The sequence below is a fragment of the Phasianus colchicus genome, chromosome 17, assembly GCF_987193195.1.
Source record: "Phasianus colchicus chromosome 17, bPhaCol1.hap1.1, whole genome shotgun sequence".
NCBI classification, from domain to species: domain Eukaryota; kingdom Metazoa; phylum Chordata; class Aves; order Galliformes; family Phasianidae; genus Phasianus; species Phasianus colchicus.
The window spans coordinates 11,694,000-11,717,591 of NC_143452.1; the positions used below are offsets into that span (position 1 = coordinate 11,694,000).

Genomic DNA, 23,592 nt, shown 5'->3' on the forward strand with positions numbered 1-23,592 from the left:
AGCAGCATCTGCTGCTTTAGAGAAATGAAGCCCTAATCCTAATGAGTAAGGTTGGAATGGCACATGAGCAGGCATCCTTAAGGTATTCAGAATCTGACCAAATTAAAAATAAGTAAATAATCTCTACTCGTAAGACTTAGGCAAATTTCATATTTAATCTCTTAAATATTCTTGATCACTATTTGGCTCATCTATATTTGATGGTCATCTATACGGTCATCTATATTTTAGCAAGATCTAAAGGACTCAGCCAGGTGCAAAGATAATTGTTTCCTTATTTCAGCCAGCTGAGTAATTCATGGTCAGAGGGTGACAGGCTCAGGTAGCAGCCTGCAGATCCTGCCTCTTGTGCTCTCATGGCATTCAGCCCTCCCAAAAGTCTGTGTGTAACCCTGCACTGGAGAGCACCCTGCAAAAGAGAATGCAGTTCTGCTGAGAAGGAAGTAAAAAGCTCGGCCAGGTGCTTAATGAAGTAAGGAGTTGAAGTTTATCACAGAGGAGGACTGCAGTCTCTGTCTTTCCTATTTTGCTTTGACCCCAAATGCCCTTCCTTCATACCAAATGCATGTGGTTGTCTTCACACGTTATTAGTTTTTAATTTCATAAGGTTCTTTATCAACAGCCCATGTAAGCCTTGACTGCCAACTCTCCGTGTCCGCCATCAATGAGGAAACAATGTTTACTGTTAATTAATGACTTCTATGATCTGTAATTCTACAGATCTGTTGCTGGTGGCAGTTAGACTTCTATCCTGATGCTTTGTTATGTTAGCAGATGGTTTGTAGGAAACTGTCATCTTGAAAATCAAGGAGTGGGAGCTTATCTAGCATTGTACAGGATGGACGGAATAGAGCCTTCAGCATCCTCTGAAGCATAGCCTTACTGAGCCCAAATTCCTAAGAAATAGCAAACATTGCAAAGAAAGAAATGTTCTTCCTACTGAAACCAATGAGAAGCTTACGTACAGTATAGAAGACCCAGGTCATATATCATATATTCTGTTACAGATTTGGAAACATGCTCCTTTTCCTTCACAGCACTGATGCTAAACAGACATTTTCATTTCTAAATACTTGCTTTCTTTCCTTTGTTACTCCAAGCTGCCAAAATTAGAGGCATCTGACATAAGAAAGGAAGTCAGTTTTGTTTAATTTATCTCAGATTTATTTTGTGACATTTCCTGGATACGTTTACCCATCACATTATTAAACAAGAGTTTATTTTCTGGGGGCTAGAGCTTCAGCTTTGGCTATATTTCAGGAAGACATGAATTTAAATAATGTCAACATGCTGAGAAATTAGAAAGTCTTTCAGGTGTGTTTTACAGGAGAAAGTTCAGAGCTCCCCTATCTCTCCTGATGGCTGGCCTGGGGCTTTTTCAAATATGTAATCTTATTTTTCCACTCATTTGAAATGTAAACAGAATTTTCACAGAAGACAGAGGAATCCATCTGCAAATAATATTTGTTTTTGGCAATTTGTTTCTTTAATTATGATGATAAATATCCACTGCTTGGCAGCAGCACAAAGAAATATGCCCTTGCATGTCTTTATTCCTTCAGGAGGAATGGAGAAAGTGGGTCTTCTTCAAAAAGAAATTCCCCATCCATTCACATAAAAATTATAATTCTTATAATTCACCCCAGCAAGTGATGAGAAACCCCTCTGTTTTCCTCTCCCATGGGAAGGGTATTTGGTATCATTCAGAAAACACCCCTTTCTTTTTGGGCCAACCAGGACTCACTAAGGACAAGGCCAAACTCCCGAATCAGTGCAGAAGAGTTGGAGAGGAAGGACAGTTTCATCCTAGTTCTGGGTTGTGATGAGGAAGATCCATTATGCACCTTACTTACTAGAACTGAAGTACTGATGTACTGGCGGAGTGGCTGACGCTTAAATTTGGATTTGTTCACAACTGGGATAACTTACATCAGCCCAAAGCCTTGAGTGTCCAAGAGGTACTTTCTGGAAGTGGTGACCCAAATACAGATTGTGCACGTAAGAGTCCATCTCTAGAACAGTGAATCATCCAAAAGTTGCTGCTGACTTACTTAGATACCGTCTTGGGGATTGGATTTAGAAAATTTGCTAATTAATCTTTAATATCTCCCAGTTCTGTAGCAGCATACAAATTTGTTATTTCAGCCTCCTATGTAAATGACAGCCAGAGGTGTGGGAGAATGTAAGGGCTGAATCTGAGTCTTTTTTTTTTTTAACTTCACATATATTGTTTTGCCTCCAGATTGAGCCACATCTCCTTTTGAGACTTAAAATGACCTATCCTTTCTACAACTGGATTCGATTAAAATCTGCATTCCACAGTGCATGTGCTAATATTGAGAAGGAAAGGGATCATCTTCTCAGTGTAAATATTTTTAAAATAATAAGAATATAAAAATAATGTAATATGTTAAATGTTTCATAGAGGACATTTCATATTCAGAATACATTAATAGGCTTTTCTTCTGGATGAGGAAGAAGGAGCAGAACTGGATGAACTGGATATATTAAATACTTTATTCAAATGCTTTATCCCTTTTCTGCTTCTTTTGGATTTCCCACGACCAAACGTTCTTAGTTTCTCTCTTTTGTAATGTTTGGCATACACTTGGCATATATGCTTAAATACTGGATCAGGAGCCCTCCACATTTGAGTGTTTTATGATGTTTAGTCAACTATCTTGGCCATATAGTTGGTAAGGTTTTTTTTAATTGGTTTTTTTTTTTCTTGTTGCTGTTTTTTTTTGTTTTCCTTTTTAAAAATTATTCTATGCCTGGTGAACTGTAGCTTTTATGAAGAAATGGGGAAAAGTCATAGAGGCAGTAAGACAAATCATTCCCAAAGCAAACATCATGAGGGAAATGCAGAGATAGGTTGGAAAAACATTTACATGACTTGAATTTTCTGTCAGTGTTCCTAAAAATAGGGGAAAAAAAAATGAAATGGAAATTTTCAGATGATTTGTTAGTGAAAGGAATAAAAACAATTGCAACCATGAGAAGAAATGTTGCTTTTTATTCCAAGAAGTAGTTCTTGGCAGCATTCAGGAGGCTGTAATAGAAAAGACGAAATGTAGATTTTTATCCCACTTGAGCATAACTCAGTGTACTAGACTAAACAATACCTATTGTAAAATGCTCTGAATTCCTCTCCTTTGTACAAATGTGCAATTAAGGCTGTAAGCCTGACAAAGCTACAGTTAAAAAGCCAAACAAACAAAACCCCAGATATGTAACTGACTCAGTAGGTGTCTTTTGTAGCAAATGGGCAGTGTGTTCTTTCTAGGATGTAAGGCACATGGTTTTCATCAGACTGCAGCAACATAAATTGTGTGGTCGGAGATTCTGTGAGAATGTATTCATACGAATCCCATTACATCATGATATTAATAACGTGGGTAAAATTCTGGTGATATTTCCTGCGTATTCCTTTTGGGGACTTGAAGCCATCAGTGAAGAGAGATCTGATGTAACAAGGTACCAAGAGATTGGTTTATTCAGTGTCTCATCAGCCAGTCTTTCTGTGCATCACTGTCATCACCTTTTTGGGGAAATCTTTTAGTAGCATTCAAGAATAATAGCAATTACCTAATTACTGTTTTGATCATGTTAAAGGTTACATTAATAGGCACAAATGATGATTTAATATGAAGGCGGTAATGTGAATCAAATCATAATCAGTACACTATGAGGCAGGTGTTTTGTCAAACTTCAAATGAACAAAAATATTAATCTGCAGTTTGAATAAGATGGTGTATATATAACTTAATATGCAACAGAAGACAAGAATTAGCCTTACTTTAGTTTGCCTATTTGAAGAAGTTAAGCCGGTTATGAGTTTACTCTCTAACTAGGAAAGCAAGGTACATCCTCCTCGTGTGCTGCGTATGATGCACCAGGACCTGTGCTCTCTGCTGTCTTTGAGGTGCTCTATAATTTGTAACAGCATCCCTCTGTATTTATCTTCACAAAGTGTAGCACTGTAGAGAGAGTTCATCGGTCACTGAGAAATAAGGAGAAATCCAAAGGGAGCAGCAAGCCAGCAGAGGTGCTCCAAGCCCAGTGGAGCTATTCAAGCAGATGATAAATCAGACTTGGATTTCCACTCCTCAGCATGTCTAGGAAGGCTTTGATATTCTGTGCCATTTTCCAGTAGTATGTGTCACACACACGTGTGAAAAATTAGCTACTATTATGCTAGGTATCAGAATACATCAATATTTACACTATTTAGAGGTTGCAAAGACTTCAATCATTATGGAATAGATAATTTTTCATTGTTGGAATGTATGCAGCACTCAGATGTCATCTTACGCCTGTTATTGATTTCCCCAATACCTTTCATGAAACCAGTGATTACAGCTGTATTTTCCTTCCTTTTTATAAACCTCAGCATCTCCTGGCCCAACACTGGGAGAACTACCAGAGACATTTCCAGTACCCAAACTGGCCTTTCCTCATGGAGGGGGTGGAAATTGCTTTGCCTAACCTCAAGAAGGAAAACAGAAGTTGAAACACCCATTTGTTTTGCAATTACAGTTTTCCAATTCTAGTCATTTCCAGCCTATTCTTGCAACTCCAGTCAGTTTAAGATGAAAGGTTGCACCCTGTTGTAAAATATCCAATAGAAAGAAATCATAATATCAAAACAGAGATTTGTAATCAAATCAATTTAATTTGCTTGATTTTCTTTTGTTATGGACAGGAACAGGCAAACTGTCACAGGAATTAACAGGATCTCAGTTGCCATCATGGAAAGCAGTAGTGAGGTGTGTGCATTGCTTGACATGCACAGTAACAGTTCTGAAAAATATGCCCTTCGGTACATATCTCCTCCTTCGGAGACAAAAGAAAACAAAATCTGAATTGTTCCAGATATGAAAGCAAATTCCCTCGCTTGCCCTACATATGACAGTAAAACTGGGTCAGATGGATGATTGTTAAGGTCTGGTGTGGGTGCGAGGAACGAGCACGCGAGGAGTGCGAGGAGCTGGGATGTAAGATCAGTGCTGGGAGGCAAGCGTTCTGCCTGTCAGCTCCTGTCTGTCAGGGCACGGCCGCAGGTGTGCTTCTGAGCCCTTAGTGCAAGCTCCTCAAGCTGCTAATTTTGAGGGACTTTGATTCTTGTTGTTACACGGGATTTGGATGGAGATGAGCTGTTTATTGCTGTTAAATAACCAACGTGGAGTTCAGTGATGGCAGCACGTGCAGACAGTACTGACGCAGTCTTATCAGACAGGGTGAGAAATGCTGCTGTTGAGGATGCTGGGCTGTGCCCTTGGCTATTCTAATATTTGTATCCTCTGGACTCTCTATTTTGCAGTGAGACTGGAAGTTTCAGTCTCCCTCGCTGTGCTGATATCTGTGGGACAGAAGCTTGTGCCTGACTGCCTTTCATAGTTGAAGTGCTGTTGTTTACCAGGTTCCTGTACGTTCTAATACTGCATAACTTCTGTTCTGTTTCTTTCCCAGAGATGCAACACTTGTGGAAAAATGAGCGATACAGTCACGTTCTGCTCCTTAGGTCACATGTGATAGATTTCTTTACTAGAGCAGGCAAGGAGTAGCATTATGTAGAATCATAGAATCACCAAGGTTGGAAAAGACCTCCAAGATCATCCAGATCAACCACCCACCTACCACCAATATTTCCCTGCTAAACCACGTCCCTCAGCACAACATCTAAACGATTCTTGGACACCTCCAGGGACAGTGACTCAACAGCCTCCCAGGGCAGCCCATGCCAGCACCTGGCCATTCTGTCAGAAAAGCACTTTTTCCTTCTATCCAACCTGAGCCTTCCCTGGCACAACTTGGGGCCACTCCCTCAAGTCCCATTGCTTTGACTGCTCCATTCTTGGTGGCCTTTTGTGAAAACAAACGTGTTCAGCCTTGTTAGCGAGCATGCATCCTAGAACTGATAAAGGTGACTCGTGATAGATGTCTGCCTTCTCTTATCTCAGATTTCTCTCTGAAAAGCTACTTTGGCAAGAAGCCCAAGTGCGAGGGAACAATTCTTCCAACTTAGGCCAAACTTCTAAAGCATATGAAAAGCTAACAGGCTTTGTTGACTGTCACTTCTTTCCTTCCTCTGCTCTCTAGATGATTTTTTTTTTTAATTTAAGTGTCTGTTTGCTTCTCATTTTGCTGATGTGAAACCTCTTAATGTCCATCGAGAGAAGGGTCCTTATTGCTTTCAGTAGTCTTTGGATCATTCCTTCAGCTTTATTTAAGCTTTGGTATATGAAGATTGAACTGCTGTTCAAAGGGTTTACAGTCTCTCCTCCAAGTCCTTATCCAGCTTTTCTCAGTTCTCCACAGTCCTCAGAGATGAAAGGTCTCAGATCTTCACCTAAGTATCAGCCGTATCTATTGCTAACCAGTGACACAGACGTGCTATAGGAAGGAAGGAAAAAAGGACGTTGTATTATAATGTTTAACTTGTGAAACAAGAGGAAATATCTTCAACCTGTGAACCATTTAGGTTGCATAAGCTATGAATGAGGTATTGTTAGATGAATATTAAATATACATGTATGTATTAAATATTTAACTCGGTCTTTGTTCAGTTTGCCTTTCTTGTAATCCCTTTTCAATGTTCTTAGAAAACAAACACGATTTTTATATTGCTTGCCAGTTGTGACCTCAAATTTTCTGTTTGTGTTAATAATATCAATTACCTGCACGCATGAGTCACATTGAACTTTGTCTCTGTATTCTCGAAATATGGCCACAACGTTTTTGCCATGAAAACACCCCCTATTGCTTGAAATAATCTCAGAGTGGATTTACAGTTTTATGTACATAAATTTTGGAATTTTTTTTAGGATAAATCCTATTAAGGTAACTTTTCCAGTAATTTGGAAAGGGAAGATAAATGGATTTAGGGAGACAAATGCTATTATCGAATACAGAAATGAAAGCAACCTGAGATGCCTTTGCACAGTCACTGGAATCCCCAAGTTTGCTGTATATTTAAACCTTAGATCAGTGTATTCCCACAGTGTGTCCCCTACAGCTGTGAACTGCTACTCTTTGTTTAGGACTGGGCAAACCTCCAGTGGCTGTGTTCTTACAAGGAATGCATTTTCCAGTGTTTTGATTTAATGACTATTATTCAAGCTGAAGTCAGTTCCTTTCTCACACTATTTTCGGCCCCGTGTGGTAAACCTTTGTGCCACTGCTCTCCTCAAAAGAAAATAATAATAATAATAAAAATAATTTAAAAAAAATTGGTATTTTCTTTCCGTGCTAAAACCAGTACAAATTATACAAGTTCTGTAACTTATGATGCGGATCTTAGTTATCTTTTTGATGAGCAAATCCTGAATTTAAATGAAGCTGGAAGTTTGGTAGTTCTCCTGGCCTCCAAGCCCCCCTTTCTCATCACTGTTGTTCAGTGCAGTGCCAGGAAGCTCCTGTCTGGTGATGAACAAGTAGAGAGCATCCTGCCCAAGAGGATGAAAGTTTAGATGTTTCTGTTGGTTGTTCCAGTTCCAATACTGGAAATTTGTCTTTTCTTGCTGGGAAGGTAACTGTTACCTGGGCAGATAAACTGTGACTTGTGAGGGTGGAAAGGAGGCCAGCTTGGACTGCTGTAATGAAGGCCAATAGGGGGAGGCAAGAGTGCGACTATGCAACTCTTCTCTATTCCTTTTGTTTTCGTTCCCACGTGATACTTTGTTCATCAGACTCCCAACAGGACTGCCCCGCTGGCATTGCTGCATTTTTTAGCCCTTACTCCATCCTTGTGTCCCTCCGAGGTGGTTCCACATCCTTGTTCTCACGGTTAGGAGTGAGTGCAGCGGCTGCAGCCTTTGCCTTTAGGGCTGAGACCATGCTCTGCTCCTCACTCACATCTGGGCACTACCCAAAGCCCATGGGATGGAAGGGGAAACCTTTCAGGAAAGTACTTTTCTTATGTAATTGACCAGCACTGCATTGGTTTCATTCTTTGAGGCATTTTAGTACCAATTTATGATTCAGAGTAGGTTGAAATTTCCATTTAATTTGTTCAGAATTAATAAAATTGAACCCTTTTTTTTTTTTTTTTGAACCTGTACAAGAAGAAGTCTTTTTTTTTTTTTTTTTTTTTAATTTCTATTTTAAAGTGAAAATACCTTTTACAAATTTTATTTTTAGATCTTTTTCCATACATGCTTTTCTTCAGTAGGCTTAGTTACAGAGTAAGATAATTTCATTCTGAAAATTTAAAGCCTATTAACAGAAGGAATAAAGTCAAGAAGACCTGATCAGGGAAAATAAGACATTGGTCTCATCTGAAGGGAGAATAAAACTAGTTTTGAAATCATCACAATTTAAAAAAAAAAATGTTGACCAGTTTTGCTCTCCATTCAGTGACAGCAGATCTGATAAAATGTATCTAATTAACACCCAGCAGATAACAATTATCTTGTATAATTATGATGAGCTCGTTTGTTCTTTAATTGACAGCTTAAGCAATGTTTTATGATGTTTATTTGACCTTGACGCTAATCTGCACCCTGCTACTGCGAGCTGCCAAGTGCCTGGCTGTTTGGATTTCCATCTCCACCACTGGCACTCACCGCTCGTTACCATCACTGTCACTCTGCAGTGCGATGTGTCCCACCCCATCTCTCTGTGGCTGCCACGGTGTCACTCCGATCCCTCGCACCGCGCTGAGCCTGCACCCAATTGTTGCCCCTCTGCTGCCTGTCCAGCCACGTCTGCACACGGGGCGTCAAACAGCTGACTGCAGCATCCTGATACTGGGAACCAGCTACGACGTTCACCGTTGGAAGCTAAATCACTGAATGGGCCTGATGGTTTTACGTGTAGTTGATACAGATTTCACAACAACAGAGCCACAATCTGCTTTCTGTTAAAAGCTACCTGACAGCTCAGCAAACCTGAGCTGATAGAATAGATGTGTTTGGTTCTGATGCATCCAGAGTGCTTTGAGAGGATTTTCATTTTCTCAAAAAGGAAGAGTAAAATGTCTTTGCTGTCCTGTAAATAACTAAGAGTTGTGTGTGTCAGTACCTGCTGCCATAATAATTCCTATACTCCATGATGTTCTACCTATAGAAAAATTTCAAATTCGTTTCTGAGGTGGACTTTCCGTTTGGTAGAGAGAAGCAAACCTAATTAGACTGGCACTTTGGGAGAAACCTTAGCGTAGAACAATCACCTGCCTCAGATACTCGAGGAGGACTAAGAAGGTCATTGCCTTAAAGCCCAGTCTTTGGTTTACCAGATTACTTAATCTGTGTCTTGATTTTCCACTGGCAAAATGGTGTTAAGCACATCATTTTTTTATCCTCTTTTGGAGGGGCAGCAGTAAAGCTTTGCTTTCTTGCACTGCATATTTTACTACATCGCGAATTTAACTTTCAGGAGCTTCAAAGCTTCTAATTAAAGGGCAGTTCTGCAATTATTTTTCTACTACAAACAAGAGGGATAAAAAGTATTTGGAAATACTGAGCTCATGTGGACCTACAAACTGACTTTACAGTGGTGGCTTATTTTTCAGTGTCCACAAACCAGGAATCTTTAAGCAGCTGACCAGCAGAGCAGTGTTCCCAACATGGTGGACTTTATGTTCCAGTTCCTTCATCTAAAGTGTAGTTGTGTTATTGACAGCCACTGTTTTCCATCTGGAAGGGAGGAAGGAGTTTCTCCCTCCTGAATTCTTTTGAACCTTCTTCCAGAGGGCTCTGGCCTAAGTGTTGCAAACAAATTTTTCCCTGTGAAGAATCAACCACTTGCAGTAGTCACCAGATTGGAGAGCACGACGAGTCCACGAATTCCCAGTTCTAACTTCTCATCCTCAGTTTTCATTATGAGTGTTTCTCAAACTCCTGCTATGTTGGTTATACCATGATGTACATTACGTACAATCTTAGTGAAAGCAACTTATGTATGTTAAAATAGCATGAGGGCTATAATGTAATCAGTGAATAGCCAGTGAACGAAGCTGCAGTTCCCCTATTTTCTCTCACCATCTTTGCCTCTGAAGATTCAGAATGAAGAGGCATTTGAGTTATGAAAGCTGATGCAATCCTGCTTTGCGCACTGTGTGCTGTATGGACAAGATTTATGTTGGGTTACTTATCTGAAACCAATTTGAAATTAATTTTGCAAAGAACAAATATGGAACATCCCCAAAATAAGGTTTTGTTTGAGATTTCTGTATTTTGGGGATCCTATTGAAGAGGGCAATAGCCTGGGAACAGCTTTGCTTACCATACCATCTTGTCGCTTTCATTTCTAGGCAGTATTACAAAGTGCAATGGTGCATAAGGCTTACTAATAACTATTATTATTTGTTCAGCGTTGTCTCACACAGCATTGAGAACACTGGGTCTCTGTCCCACATGGATCATTAATTTGGGCATGTGAGATTTCTCAAATAGTAGGTGTTCTTGTTAATTAGAGAGGGATTATAGCAAAGTGCTCCTTTTTTTTAGAAATTTTTTTTTTCTGCTCTTTTCCTCTTTATGAAGGCGAAGATCTTCAAATTGAATTTAGTTAACTGTACTAGAATGCTGTTTTCTTGAGGTGAGATTAAATATATAAAACCCTTTAACTCAGTCCTTTCTCAATGTGAATTGCTGGTTAGGAAGGAGACAGAAAGATCTGTATAGGTGGGCTATTGCTCATTTATGTCCCAAGTTTTGAATACGACCTTCCAGTTTAAGATGGCAGTGCTGCTGAACCAAACTCAGGTGCTTGTGTTCTCAGCTGTTATGATAACAAATCCTCTTCCTACAGAATGATTCCTGTCTGCACTCAATAGCCAAGATAGTAACAGCTGGAGTCTTGGTTCCAGCAGCAGAGATACACCATTAACAGCCACCAGCAGGGTTTGGTTTGGCAGGAGACGAGGATATTTTGCAGATATTTTTGTCTCCTTTTTGAGCAGGATTCTGTGGAGGCAAATCTCTATTCAAGTTAAATCAGTGAGGATTTGTTTATCTGCTACTGGTACATAAAGGGAACAAAGTCTGGAGACGTATCAAATAGTTTCATAGTAAAGAGTATTACCTGACCTCTAAAGTAAAGCAGAATTTACCCAAATAGCATAGGAACATTTTATGTGCTTTTTTGCCTGAGAGTTCATAACTCTGACAGAATTAATAAATAATATTTCTTCAGAAAAAGGCAACATATGGCTTGTTATTACTGACTTCAAACAACGATCAGGACATCAGCTAAATAACTCCAGAACATCCTCAGTATGTTCTCAAACATCTCGTACATAGGAGCACGACTCCTCAACTTTGAGACAAGGCTTTACCCACTACATGTGTATGTTCCACTGTTGATATCTGAACACTTTTTTCTATGTTCTGATCTCTAACCCCATTAAAATTCTTTAGCTTGAGAATTTTATAATGATACCATAAACATTTTAAGTGGGTTTGAGGTGACTTGATGATTTTTTAGCTTGGAAACATTTTTCATAAACTGAAGAATTGATTAGTACCATTCCAAAATCCCACAAGTCTTTGTTTTGTTTTGTTTTCTTGTGGTGTTGGCTCAGCTGTCCCTTAATTGGTCTGATTTTTTTCTTTTCCCAGTGTAATTTTTAAGTCCTTTACTCAAATTCCCTCCTAATCTTCATGAACTGAGTAATCAGATGCAGTGGGATGAGCTGAGAAAACCTCAGACTTGCAAAACTTCTCCCAGTCACAGGGACAAATAATGCAACTTTTCTCCCTAAGTTTTCTGATTTTAGTCACCAGAAGTCTTCCAGCCTGCTCTGGTCAAAGACATCTGATTTTCAGAGCCAGGCAGAGAAGTGCCCAGAGGGCTCCTCCTGCCACCAGGTTGCCTTGTAGCTCTGCAGAAGGAGAGGGACTGGAACCAAGTGCTTAGGGCAGGAGACTCGGAGCACTGGGAATTTAAATCTCTCACTCATCTAATTTGGCTGTCAGCCATTTTATTCCTGTCTTTGATTGATGTATCTATTTAATGCTATAAGAACCAGGGCTCTTTCTCAGCAGGGGCTTGTCCAGTGCATTGCATAAGGGATCCTGACCTTGTATAGGGTTTTCTGTGTTTCTGAGAGTGAAGTAATAGTATAACAAACTCCTTATACACTGAGGCAACATTTTAAAAAACTTTTATCTGCCATATGCAGTGATTATGAAGAGCTGCTCCTGCTCCAAGTTAGCCCTCTTTTCTCTTTATATATGCTAACTTTAGCTCTCTTTTCCAGGTCTGTAAGCTCAGAGGAAAGAGGATTAACTGGCTGTTGGGGGGTGGAGTGGGGTGGGCAGAAAGAAAAGAAATAATAATAAAAAAAAAACCAACCCACCCCCCAACTGCTAACAACCAAAAAGCCCCCAGGCACCAAGCTCTGTGTCACAGCTCTGAGCTGAACCCACACTGCAGAGGCTTCTGCTTCCCTTACTGCATTTTGAAGCTTGTTCCCTGTCTTTGCCATTAAAATTATCCTTAGGAGACAGCCTTGTGTCTTTGCTTGGCTGCCTTTGCTTTTTTTTTTTTTTTTTTCCTCCTATTTCTTTTTCTTGATGAGTCATCCTACCAGCTTATACCCTATCATCAGATAAACCAGACGATGAAGTCACCGGGGTTGCCTGAGAGCAAAATTGGCCCCATTATCCACAACTGCTCTGTCTGCATTGTCACTGATAACACAGCACTCAGGGGATGGCCTTCCAAGCTTGATGGAAAATCACCAGGAACAAGAAAGCTCCTACCTAGACTAAAATATTTGCTGAAGTTTTTTTTTGTGTGAAGTGCTTCCATCTGAAAACAGGAAGTCACACACAAATAAAACTGGGGTTGTATTCTGACATGGAGGGAGACTGGATTGTCTGATAGCATCCCTTTGATTGTGAGCATCAGAGTCACTGCAGGGACTAGCAATGCCAGAATAGACTGCTGGTTAATAGTTTGTCAGAATGAGAGGAAAGCAAGATGCTTGGTTAGAAGTATGAATAATTGCTTAACTCAATGCAGAAGTAAACTGGAACCGTCACTTCTGTAAGGACATGAGTGGAGAAATGATACTTGCCCCACAGAACTTAGCATCTAGAAAAAAAGATGCACCAAAGATGAGAAAAGAAAGCAAGGAAAAGTGAAGTGACTTCCAAAATTGTACGTTAGGCCAATAGCTGCCTAGGCAGAGTAACAAGGTTTTTTGATTCCCTTTGAACAGAGAACTGTTCAAAGTGAGCACAGAGCTTTGATAGTGCTGATGCCTTGTGGTCTACTCAGCTGATAATGCAAATGGAAATAACAAAGTGCAGCTAGTCTTTAGGGATCTATAGTAATCTGGTGAGGAATTCCATAACAACTGCTAATATTAAACCTTCTTTACAAGTCTATCTACTTGCATCAGCAAAAGCAGAAGAGGAAAGACAATAAGCCCAGCAAAACCAGAGTCTCTTTAACTTCCTTTATTTTTAACAAGAGGAAAATCTTTTGCTTTTTTAGCTCCTTCAAGAGATATGCCTATCAATGTGCATTGGTGAGTCTGAAGTGGCTGAGCTTCATTATCTGCCAGAAGCGATCGTCCATTCGTTTCACAACTGGTGCACTGTCATCAGTTATTTCCTTGAAGCAGCCATTGCGCCAGACACAGCTGAGCCCTGTGCTTCTGGGCACTATACAAACCTGGTAGGAAAGGATACTTTCCCTTCCAGCCCGGTAACTCAGAGCATCTCCAAAGACCGCCAAATAATGCTAGGAGAAATCAGAGCTCCAAAGAGCTGCTTTCTTACGATGCTTTTTTGTGCCATGGCTGCAGAGGCCCCAAAGGCAGACCTGCTATCACTGGGACAGCCAGTTCAGCTCTCTCTTATATGGGAGAACCCCATGGTTTGCAGATTTGCCCAAGGTGTCAGGAGTCCGGAAGCTGACTAGCTTCAACTGGATGTTAAAATTATCATCTTGTGCTATTTTTCCAGCCTGATTCTATCATCCAAACAATCTGGCCGTGCCTTCCTTGCCTTCATTGTTTGGCTGTGATTCTTGCTTACGCTATCTCACTGATGGAAGTTGAGCTCAGTGGGTTTTTTTCCTTTTTTCTTTTTTCTCTTTCCGTTTTTTTCTCCTCTCATTTTCCCAATGTGGCATTTAGGAAGGAGGCTGAAAATATTGAACAAACTGCTGATGTCCCCAAGATTCAAATGTGTGAAAAAGACTCGTAAATGAGTCTAGCACACTCAGAAACATTCTTAACATCTGTTCAAGCAGGAGTACCAACTCCCTTTCTCGGAAAGCACAACTTGTCCTCCCAGTTATTTAAAACTGCAGATTCCTTTGGATTTGAATAATATTAAAGTAAGGCTAAGGAAAATAAACTCTCCGATTATGGATATGATATTTACAGTGGGAGGTGTGGATAATACAGAATTATAGTTTTAAATGCCAGTCACCTTCAGCTTCTCCTCTTTGTTTAGCAGTATGGAAGGGGACATGCAGTTACCATCTGCAGTTGCAAACCCTGTGGCTCATGTCCCCTAAACTCACAGACATGGGATTAGTGACTGCTCTTACACAGCAGGAGAACGGCGTTTGCTTCTGAAAATATGCTTCTGACAGGAATGAAACAGAAGTGTCCTAGAACTTAATAAAAAGAATTTTAGGCTTGATTTATTTTCATCTCTAGACCTAAGGAGGCAAAAATCTCACTGACTCACTTGAATTTTGTCTGGCAGTAAACACTGCAAGATTCAGTCCCCAACACATAGTTGCAAAACTCTGACATCTCTGCAGATCAGTGAGAGAAGGGCTATAAATAGGCAGCCGGGCAGACAGCACAGCGGGGGAACCCCGGGCTCAGCGCTTCCCACCTCCTCCCAAACCACAGGGAAGAACTGCAGGCACAAAAACAACCGGGGGGGAAAAAACACCGAACAATGAAACCCTGAAAATGAACGGGGGAAAAAAAAAAAAAAAAAAAAGTCAGATAAATGCTGCATTGAATAAAAATGCTGAATCGCCTCAGCTGCTTAATGGGCTTCGGTTGTAAAACTGCTGCAGTAACCTTCAGTTGCTGCGGGATGCAGTTGGGGCACAGGGCGGCTGCTGAGCTCTGCCAGGGCTGCCTGTGCTGCTGGTTCGCTGTTGGATCGTAGGGAGCAGATCAGAGCAAGGTTACCCCGATAGCTGTGGCTAAATCTGATTGCAGCACTGCAGCATGCTGTGAGCCCATAGGTTTTGAGGACAAAGGCGGATGAGCAGTCTGTGCGATAGTGTGAGTATTTCAGGGAATGGCACTAGTTTTATTTAATTATAATTAATCAATTAGCACTCCCCATTTGAGTGACTTTTATCGCTACAAATGTCTCGTGACGGTGACAATAATGGCTCTGCTGCAATTATTCCACCTTTTAAAATCCATACCACTGCTTTTAGTTCTTTTTGATGGAGAAGTTATGTAAGACACAAGTTTTATTGCTGATGCAATGCTGAAAGATGAAGTACTCTCCCTCTGGAAGGTTAATGTGCTGCAAGTTTCCTTATGATTAGGAACAAAAATATACCAGCAGGTGGGATACAACCGAACAGAAAGAGTTCTGTGAAATTCAAGCTTAAAGCAGGCAATAAAAACTTGCAATGGCATTTCATCTCAGAGGCCTCCTGCAGGAGTGATCTATCTTAGGGAGGCAGAGTCCCCAGGAAGATGCCAGTTGTTTTGAGAATGATGAGATTCTGCAATTTTGATAGTTTTCCAACATTGTCCCTAAGTGCCTGACAAGGGCTCTTCCCTGAGACAGGGATTTTGAATGTGACCTCTAACGCCAGCACAAGGACAACCCTTAAATCCTGAACTGCTCCTGCCTGCCACCCTAATGTCTACATGACTTTTGCCTTTTTCTGTCATGATTTTTCCATTTGAGATATTCAAAGCCTCCTATGCAGTAAGCGCAAGCATTCACAAGCCTTCTGCAACATAGCTGCCTCGTTATTCACAGTCAGGTACACGGCTGTATTTTTATCACTGGGTTTGTAGGAAACCCTCAAAGTGGTCCCAGATCAGGAATGCTTTAATCCAGGCAAGTGTGTAAATGGCCGTGTGTGAGCCGTCTCAGCTGACATCAGCAGTATTTATTGCAATTTTCCATTCATTCTATCACTGTTTTGAGCTCGTCAAGGGAAGGTTCAAGTGGGAAAAGTCAAGCTTTTTGGTGTGAGACAGATTTGAAAATAACCTCAGTATTTCACAGTAAGAGGAAATCAATAAAGCCAGAGGGAAAGAGAATAATAGCTATATTAATAAACTAAGGCTCTGAGTACAGTGGGGTCATGAGCTAAATGTAGCTTTACCTGCAACCTGAAAGATCATTCCAGGCACCAGAGCCAGTACGTGATGGGAAGCTTATAAATATGACCTACTTGTGGCTAGACACAAGGAATATGGATTACTGGGTTCTTTTTTGGGGCTGAAGGAGCTGTGCTTCTCCATGAGGATATAGAAATACTAATTCTCAAAAATAAATGTGAATGCATAATTTCATAACAAATGACGTGTTAGTATGTAATGAGACTCTGTGAAAGCAGCAAAACATTTAAAATGATCAGAGCATCTCTAATGTTTCATATCATTCGATCTGGGAAGATAAAGAACATCCAGGACTTGTTTTTCTATATCTCTGGAACAGGTTGATTGCATTTAACTTGAACATATATATAGAAAATACTGAATCCAGTCAGAGGCCACAGCAGTGGCCTCCTGGAGACCACTTCCCCGTCCGGTAACTTCATGTTTGTAACAGCTGCAGTTTACAGAGATTATATATAAACCTTATCATTTGTGACCGAACTGCATTTCATGGGACTCCACTAATATGATCCTACATATAAGGAAGCACTTGCAGGATTAGGGCCTACAGGCTTTGATCAGTAATACTTTACCATAATACTCTTTTCCAGAAATATGCTTAGCTCCTGCCTAATTCCCTAGCCTTATTATAGTTTCTATTAGCTACTGTTGCTTACCACACTGCTTCAACATATTTCTGCCTCTTTTCGGTTGCTATCATCTTGTTACAACAGGTGATGGCTTATTATCATACTAAATAAATGTAGTTTCTGGAATGCAATGAAACCACAGAGCAAAGAGCAGGTGATTCCCACCCATGACCTGTTTTTCATTCCTTGCAGCACCACCAGCTCACCGTGTGACCTTGGATGAATTTCCTCATTAGGAAAATGGGGCTGATTATTTACCCCCAGGGCACAGTAGTGCAGCATTACAGATGACAAAAGCTGAGGAAGTACAAATTTCTTTGGAATCCGCCCAGGTTCTGTCCATTGACCATATGCTAAAAGACATTACAGGGGAGAATCTTACCTATGCGCTGTGTGGGGTCAGAAGAATATTTCATGTGCTAGCAGAGGAATGCTTAATGGACCAGCTTTGTTACTTGATATATTGAAGGAGATCTGCAGCAGAGTAGGTTCATAAGACTATGATGTCAGTGCAGTTCATGCAGCCAGGTAAAGGATGGTGCTTAAGCTATAAATATACACTCTGCTCTGTACATTACTTATGCTAGTTCATCTTTTAAACCCTGGCTGTACATGAAACAGCAGAAAATACATCAGCATGTTTGCTATTAGTTGCTGTAAACATGGGGAAGACCGATCTTTTCCAGTTAGCAAAGCAGCAATCATCTGGCTCTTCTTTCTGATTAGACAGTGAAGGATTTGTGTCTTTGACTTTCATCTCCTTTTTCTGCTATTGGAAGGGCTTATGTACACCAGAGCTAATCTGGTTCTGTTTGCCCGCTTTTAATTGTATTAGCTGCTCTGATTAATGCTGATTTGTTTCTTCTTACACAGCTCACCTTTTCATTTGTCATGTGCAATAGTGAACTAAGAGGCAAAGACAAAGGGGTTAATTTGTCTGAGAATTGGAAGAATTTGTTGCTCTTTCTTGTGCACCTGAGTGTTAAATGCAGAATGATATCAGCTGAGATTTCTGCTTTGGGAATGTCAGCAAAAGGGTGAAAAAACCAATGTGCACATTGCTCAGAACAGGACAGGTAAAAAAGTTTCCATCTCAAATTTATTTATCATTTTATTTATTTTGCAGTAAGTCTCTTATTTTATAAAAAGCCTGATGTGAGACTGTAACTCTTGATTTAAGCTTCCAGAATCCTCTGTGGGCACGGTTCTCTGGCTGGATTACCGTGTGCCTCAACACACCCCTACCACAGGCTGCCTTCCCTTTTTCTGCCAGAAAAGCCTGGCTGTAAGGTACAGCACAGAGAGCTCAGCAGAAAGAGGAGGATGAATTTAGGAAAGCTACAAATGTTGGATCTCATGACTGCATGACTGCACTGGCTTTTCTGGACCCAAGCTTTATTTCCTCCTCCTCTAAAACGTCAAAATACTGTTGAAAACTGTAACAAGTATTCTGTATTCCCTTGCTTTCTGACTAGGTCAAGCTCAAGGAAGTATTTACAGGGCTAAAAGCGTTAATAAAAATAAAAGAAAAAAGAAAGAAGAACGAAAATAATGAATTTGGACTCCTTGGAAACCGAACTTTTCCTGTGTCCATAACAGGTGGTTTTGGCATTTTGGATTTCACTTTCTGCAAGGTTCATACTAGAAAGAATGTGCTGCAGAAAATATTCCCCAGTAACTTGTTCACCAACTCGTTTCCATTGTCTAATGCTGGTTCCATTCCAACACTGGTATTCTCTTAACTCTTATCTAATCCAAGTTTCACTCAAATACAAATTCCTCTTAGCTAAGCTGTCAGAGCACTTTCACCAGCAAATATAAAACAAATTTCTTAAAATATCTTATCTGAAGTAAGTCTGTGTTCTTGACTTCCATACCAACTTGAGAAGTGAGAGGATGTTTGCTGCTGCGAAGGCACCTGACAACCCCTACCCTCTTCAGCAAATTCCCTTTAGTATCACCTAATCCAGTGTGTTCATGTTCATGTCAAGGTTCTCTTTTTCTCTTCCAAACCAAAGTCTCTTATTCTTTTATGCTGATCTGTCAGATTGCCTTTTTTAAACAAAAGCTCATCTGCATTTATGATTTTGATTTGCAAGATGCCATAAAACTCGAAGCAAATATTTGCTCTGCATTACACTAAACAGGAATTTAATTACTTGCTTTATGTCTTCTTTATATCTTTCTTTAACATCTCCAAAAATAAAATATGATGGCAGCAATGAAACGTACCTTCCCAAATGTCTGCATTCATTACTGATACCGATCATCAAGGCCCTGATTCAGCAAAGTTCTCAAGTGCCTGCCCTAATTTTAAGCAAAAATAGTCATGCAAAGTCAATTCATCATTTTTCATATCTGTTTTAGACTGTTTTATTTTTGCCACTGTTGCTGTTCTCTCCAAGCTGTCCCTCACCACAGGCAGCGTGGCTTTCTAAGTGGGCATGTCTCTGAGCTTTGTTTAAGTCAGGGGTTGGTACATTGTGTTTAACCTATTGTTACTCATGATGCAAACGCTGCTCCCATGGAAGTCAGCAACATTTCCTGCCTTTGGTTATAATAGAAAAAGGCTGCAACACAACAGATTATGGGAGCTTTATTTATTTAAACAGGAATATTGATTGGTTATTTAGACACACAGGAGGGGAAAATACTTCACTGCTTTGATAATCTAAGCACTTCTCTGGAAAAATAGGTTGTTGTTATGCTTTACATACTACGACTGTGCGTCATGTCCCACTGATGTAACTACATAGCCCCTTGGAAACAGTCTGAAAGTACAGAGTGCTGAACCAGAAGAGACACTGAATGGCAGCAGGGTTGGGGAAAGATGAGGAAGGCTGTCTCTGTTTTAGCCACTTTTAGAATGCAGCGAAGCGATAATGTCAGAACAAGATGTACTTTTTAGGAGCAGTCATTCATTCACTACTGTCAAGATTGCTATAACCTATAGCAAATGCATCTATTCAAGTGTTCCTGTATGACCCTCGTGTGGGGAACTTCAAACCAAACTGTCAGCTTTGTGCTTTGCAAGTTCGACAGCAAACCCACTCACCAAGTTTGATGTGAGTGTAAATATATACTGGGAAATCGAGCCGTCACTGACAGACTTACCAAACCCAGACTCTTATTTTGGGGCAGCCCTACAGCCGACTGAATTAATTTGCACCACAATCATTTTAAAATGCAAGGTTAATTGTCAATAAGCCCATGTCTCTGAATTGTTTGCTTGCTACATTTGTTTTACTCGATATGATTAGAGGAAATGACCCAAACATAGGTGATTTTATATATTTTTTTTCACACACATGAACAATATATGAATATCCTTCCCCTCCCAATTCCAGGAAGGTTTTATGTTGGTGAGAATGGGTGGCATTTGTTTTGAATTAGAGGACGGACAACAAAATAGCTCTACTGCTGTTCCTCCAGTTGCAGGAACAGAGGTGGTCTGCAGCTGCTGGCTGCATCGGTTGCTTTGGATGAAAGCAGAGCGGGCTGGTGGACACCCTTCCTGGCACGTGTGATTCTAGAATTGGTGCTACGGAGCCCCTGTGGAATATCTGCTGTGCACACACTGTGAACTTTTTCCTGCCTCAACACCAGCCTCAGAAAGAGAAAGGGTCACCCAGGAAGGCCATCAATCCTGTCCGCACTTCACTGGCAGGATCAAAGTGGATCCCCAACCATTTTATGCCTTTAGAGAAATAAATCTCCATCAGAACACACGCAAGATGGTTTCTGTGCAAGAAATAATGCCATTGAAAGGCATTTGATTTTTGTTCTTAGCCACGCATTAAAGCAAACAGCCTTCCAGCATCCTGCACTCACGTGTGAGGGAATAAATGGTGTGTAAGAGCTCAGGGACTGTCAGCACCACGGCGGACCTCCTGCTGTGTGAGGCGTGCTGCTGGCTCCATGGCCGCTCAGTGCGATTTGGGAAGGGCCTGCAGTGATTTGGAGCCGCTGGGAGAGCAGCAGCTCCTGACTGACATTCCTCCATTCATCTGGAGGGCCGGCGCAGCGGAGGAAGCGCTCGTATATTCTTAAGTGTTCTGTACTTGAACATCATTGCCTTCTAGATTTAATTTTCGATGATAAAATACAATTTGTATAATGTGTGGAAAGGTCTGATACCAGTGCGCTGGGAGGAAACTCCAGCTAGGAGCTTGATCATGTTCCATTTCAGGCTAATTGAGTACGAAAAATGCAGCAAGATAAGAAGAGGGAAGGGAGAAATGCTCTCTGATTCACCCAGGAAACCTAATAAAAGGGGAATGCCGGTGTTTGCAGCCCAACCTGCACACATCTCTGGAGACGAGCCCATGTCTGTGGCCCTCCCGCTCTCGAGGGCTGCTGCCTAAGACAAAAGCACACATGCCATTGTCTGGAGGAATCCCCGATTTACTCCCAAGTCGGGCTTGGAGCATGTGGGACTTTTATGAGCCCTCGGCCTGGCCTGCCGCTGACCTAACCCTGCCCAGCACAGGTCACCGCCATTCAGCACAGAACAATGCCATTTGCATGCCAGCTTCGTCAAAGGCCTCTTCAGCGCCCAGAACGCCAGTCACACCCGATTTTGCTGAATAATGCTGGATAGTTTTGTGAACGGTGCCTGTGTTTCGCTAGGCCGTCCACCAAACAGCCACGAACTCAGTTTGCATAGCAACTATGAGAACAGAGAGGCCAAAATCTCCATGGCTGGGGGCACCCGGCCCCATCCCCACCGGGGTTCAATAACCCGGGCCTGGCAGCCAGCTGGAGGGCTGCTGGGATGCAGATGGCTTTTTTTCTCTCGTGCTGCGGAGAGAGCTGGGTGTGCGGCAAGCACAGGCCTGAGCTCCAGAGTGAGGAAATAAAGTGTGATTGATACCATTTTAAATCCAGGGGCTAAAATAGCCGACTTGAAAATGTCAATACCTCTTTAAATGTGGGTGGCATGTAAATTGCAACCACATATGCAAAGAGCGACAAAGATTTAAAGAGTGCTGGGGCGAAATGAGTTTACAGGCTTGCGTAAGGGACTGAGCAACACCGAGGAAGGAATTATTTTAACCACAAGGATGGTAACAGTCCTTAGATCCTGACTCCAGGGTGCCTTTTTTTTTTTTTCCCCCTAAGCCCATCTATTTTTAAGAAATAATTTTAAAATAAGTTTGACATTTTGTGTAAGGATCTGTTGAGAAATTCCTTATATAACGTTCCCTCAGCAAAATATTAAAAGCTTAGCTGGTCTGAATTGGAGTGCAACTGTTTATTCCACTTACTGGAGTCCCTCCTCCGCCCCCACCCCTGCTCCTTTTTTCATATTGAAAAATAGAATATAGGTACAGCAAACTGTAACAAATCTAAATTCTGCAGCCATAAATACTGCAGTGAATATTCTTTTATACTCTCTTCCCTTCCTCCTCTCTAAAATGTATTTGAAACACAATTACTGTGTTTAATGATTCAATTTGTGAAGACTTTGTCACTGGGACGATGAAAGTGGCTCAAGTGTGATAAAGCAAACATACCAATAAACCTTGTTTTTATTGATTTGGAGGAAGCTCAATTGTCTGGGAGAGACAGAGAGCGCTGACATCACTGCCTGGTCCCACTGGAATGCAGTGATAAGTGTCAGCCTATTTTTCATACAGGCAATTTCTCTGGCTATGTGATGTCTGGCTGCAAATTTAAAGTAAATGACATTCCACAATCTGCTAGGGATGTGAGGTAAAGTCTGCATTATTTGTTTTAGCATTTAAAATAATTTTGTGTCTGAAAATTTCCCCGGTGTCTAGACAAGATGTATGACTTGCCTGCTGAAAGTATTAAAACTTTGTACCATGCACTCCACACAGCCACTTTGATAGTAAACATACCGATTCAATTTAAGATTTTTAAACTCCCTTTTACAGCATATTATATTAGTATTATTATCTCTGGGGGAGCCAGATTAAATGTAATTCAAGCAGTCAAACACAACTTGTGTTGCAGCACTTCCCTTAAATCCTCTTAAGCATCTTCATTTGAATCTTCTGCAGCTTGTTGTCTTCGGCATAAATGCACAAATGCAGCAGCACATCTGATGGGGAAACTGCTGGGGCAGCTGTGCATACAAAACACAGTGTGATCACAAGAGCTAAACGAGCAGTCTCTTATATTTCCAGCTGCTTTATTCTGCATGTTCTTTTACTTTTCATAGTTTATTTGAAAAGGCTAGGCAGGCAATTTTAGGCATACAAATGCCTGCCATTTTATAGAAAGATCTTGGGTAGAGAAATCTTGGATTCATTTTTCATTTTCTGAGCCTTCCGGTAGCTGTATTCAGGCCCAAGCAATTGCCTGAGTAATTTTTCATTTGTGGGTTTGAAAGTGCTTGAGTCTCTACCTTAGTCTGACACAGGCAAGCAAGCCAGGCCTTCTCTGTTTCTGACTCAACATCAGCTCCTTTGCAGCTACTTGCTTTCCCATTTCATCTATTCAGGATATACTACCTAGAGTCCAAAGTCTGCATTGATGTAAGAGAAAAAATGTGAATTTTCCCCACTTCAGCTGATGAATGGGTAAGAGATAATATTGAAATATTTTATCTTAGTGGGAGAATGTAAGATATGCTATGGATTTTCAGTATCCAAAGAATGGAAAACATCTTACTGAATTTCAGTAAACAGACTG

General features: G+C 40.9%; 1 long non-coding RNA gene across 2 annotated transcripts in view; it reads left to right on the plus strand.

The window, feature by feature from the left end:
- The window catches only part of LOC149915635 (uncharacterized), a 157,780-nt gene extending 135,824 nt beyond the window's left edge, over positions 1 to 21,956 (plus strand). Inside the window, exon 3 of one of the 2 annotated variants that reach the window (XR_016471868.1) lies at positions 20,365 to 21,956. This is a non-coding gene — a long non-coding RNA (uncharacterized LOC149915635). Of the gene's footprint in view, positions 1 to 8,596; positions 11,330 to 20,364 lie in introns of those variants that run through there. The other variant, XR_016471870.1, reaches the window with a different exon arrangement.
- The last annotated feature ends 1,636 nt before the right edge of the window (positions 21,957 to 23,592 follow it).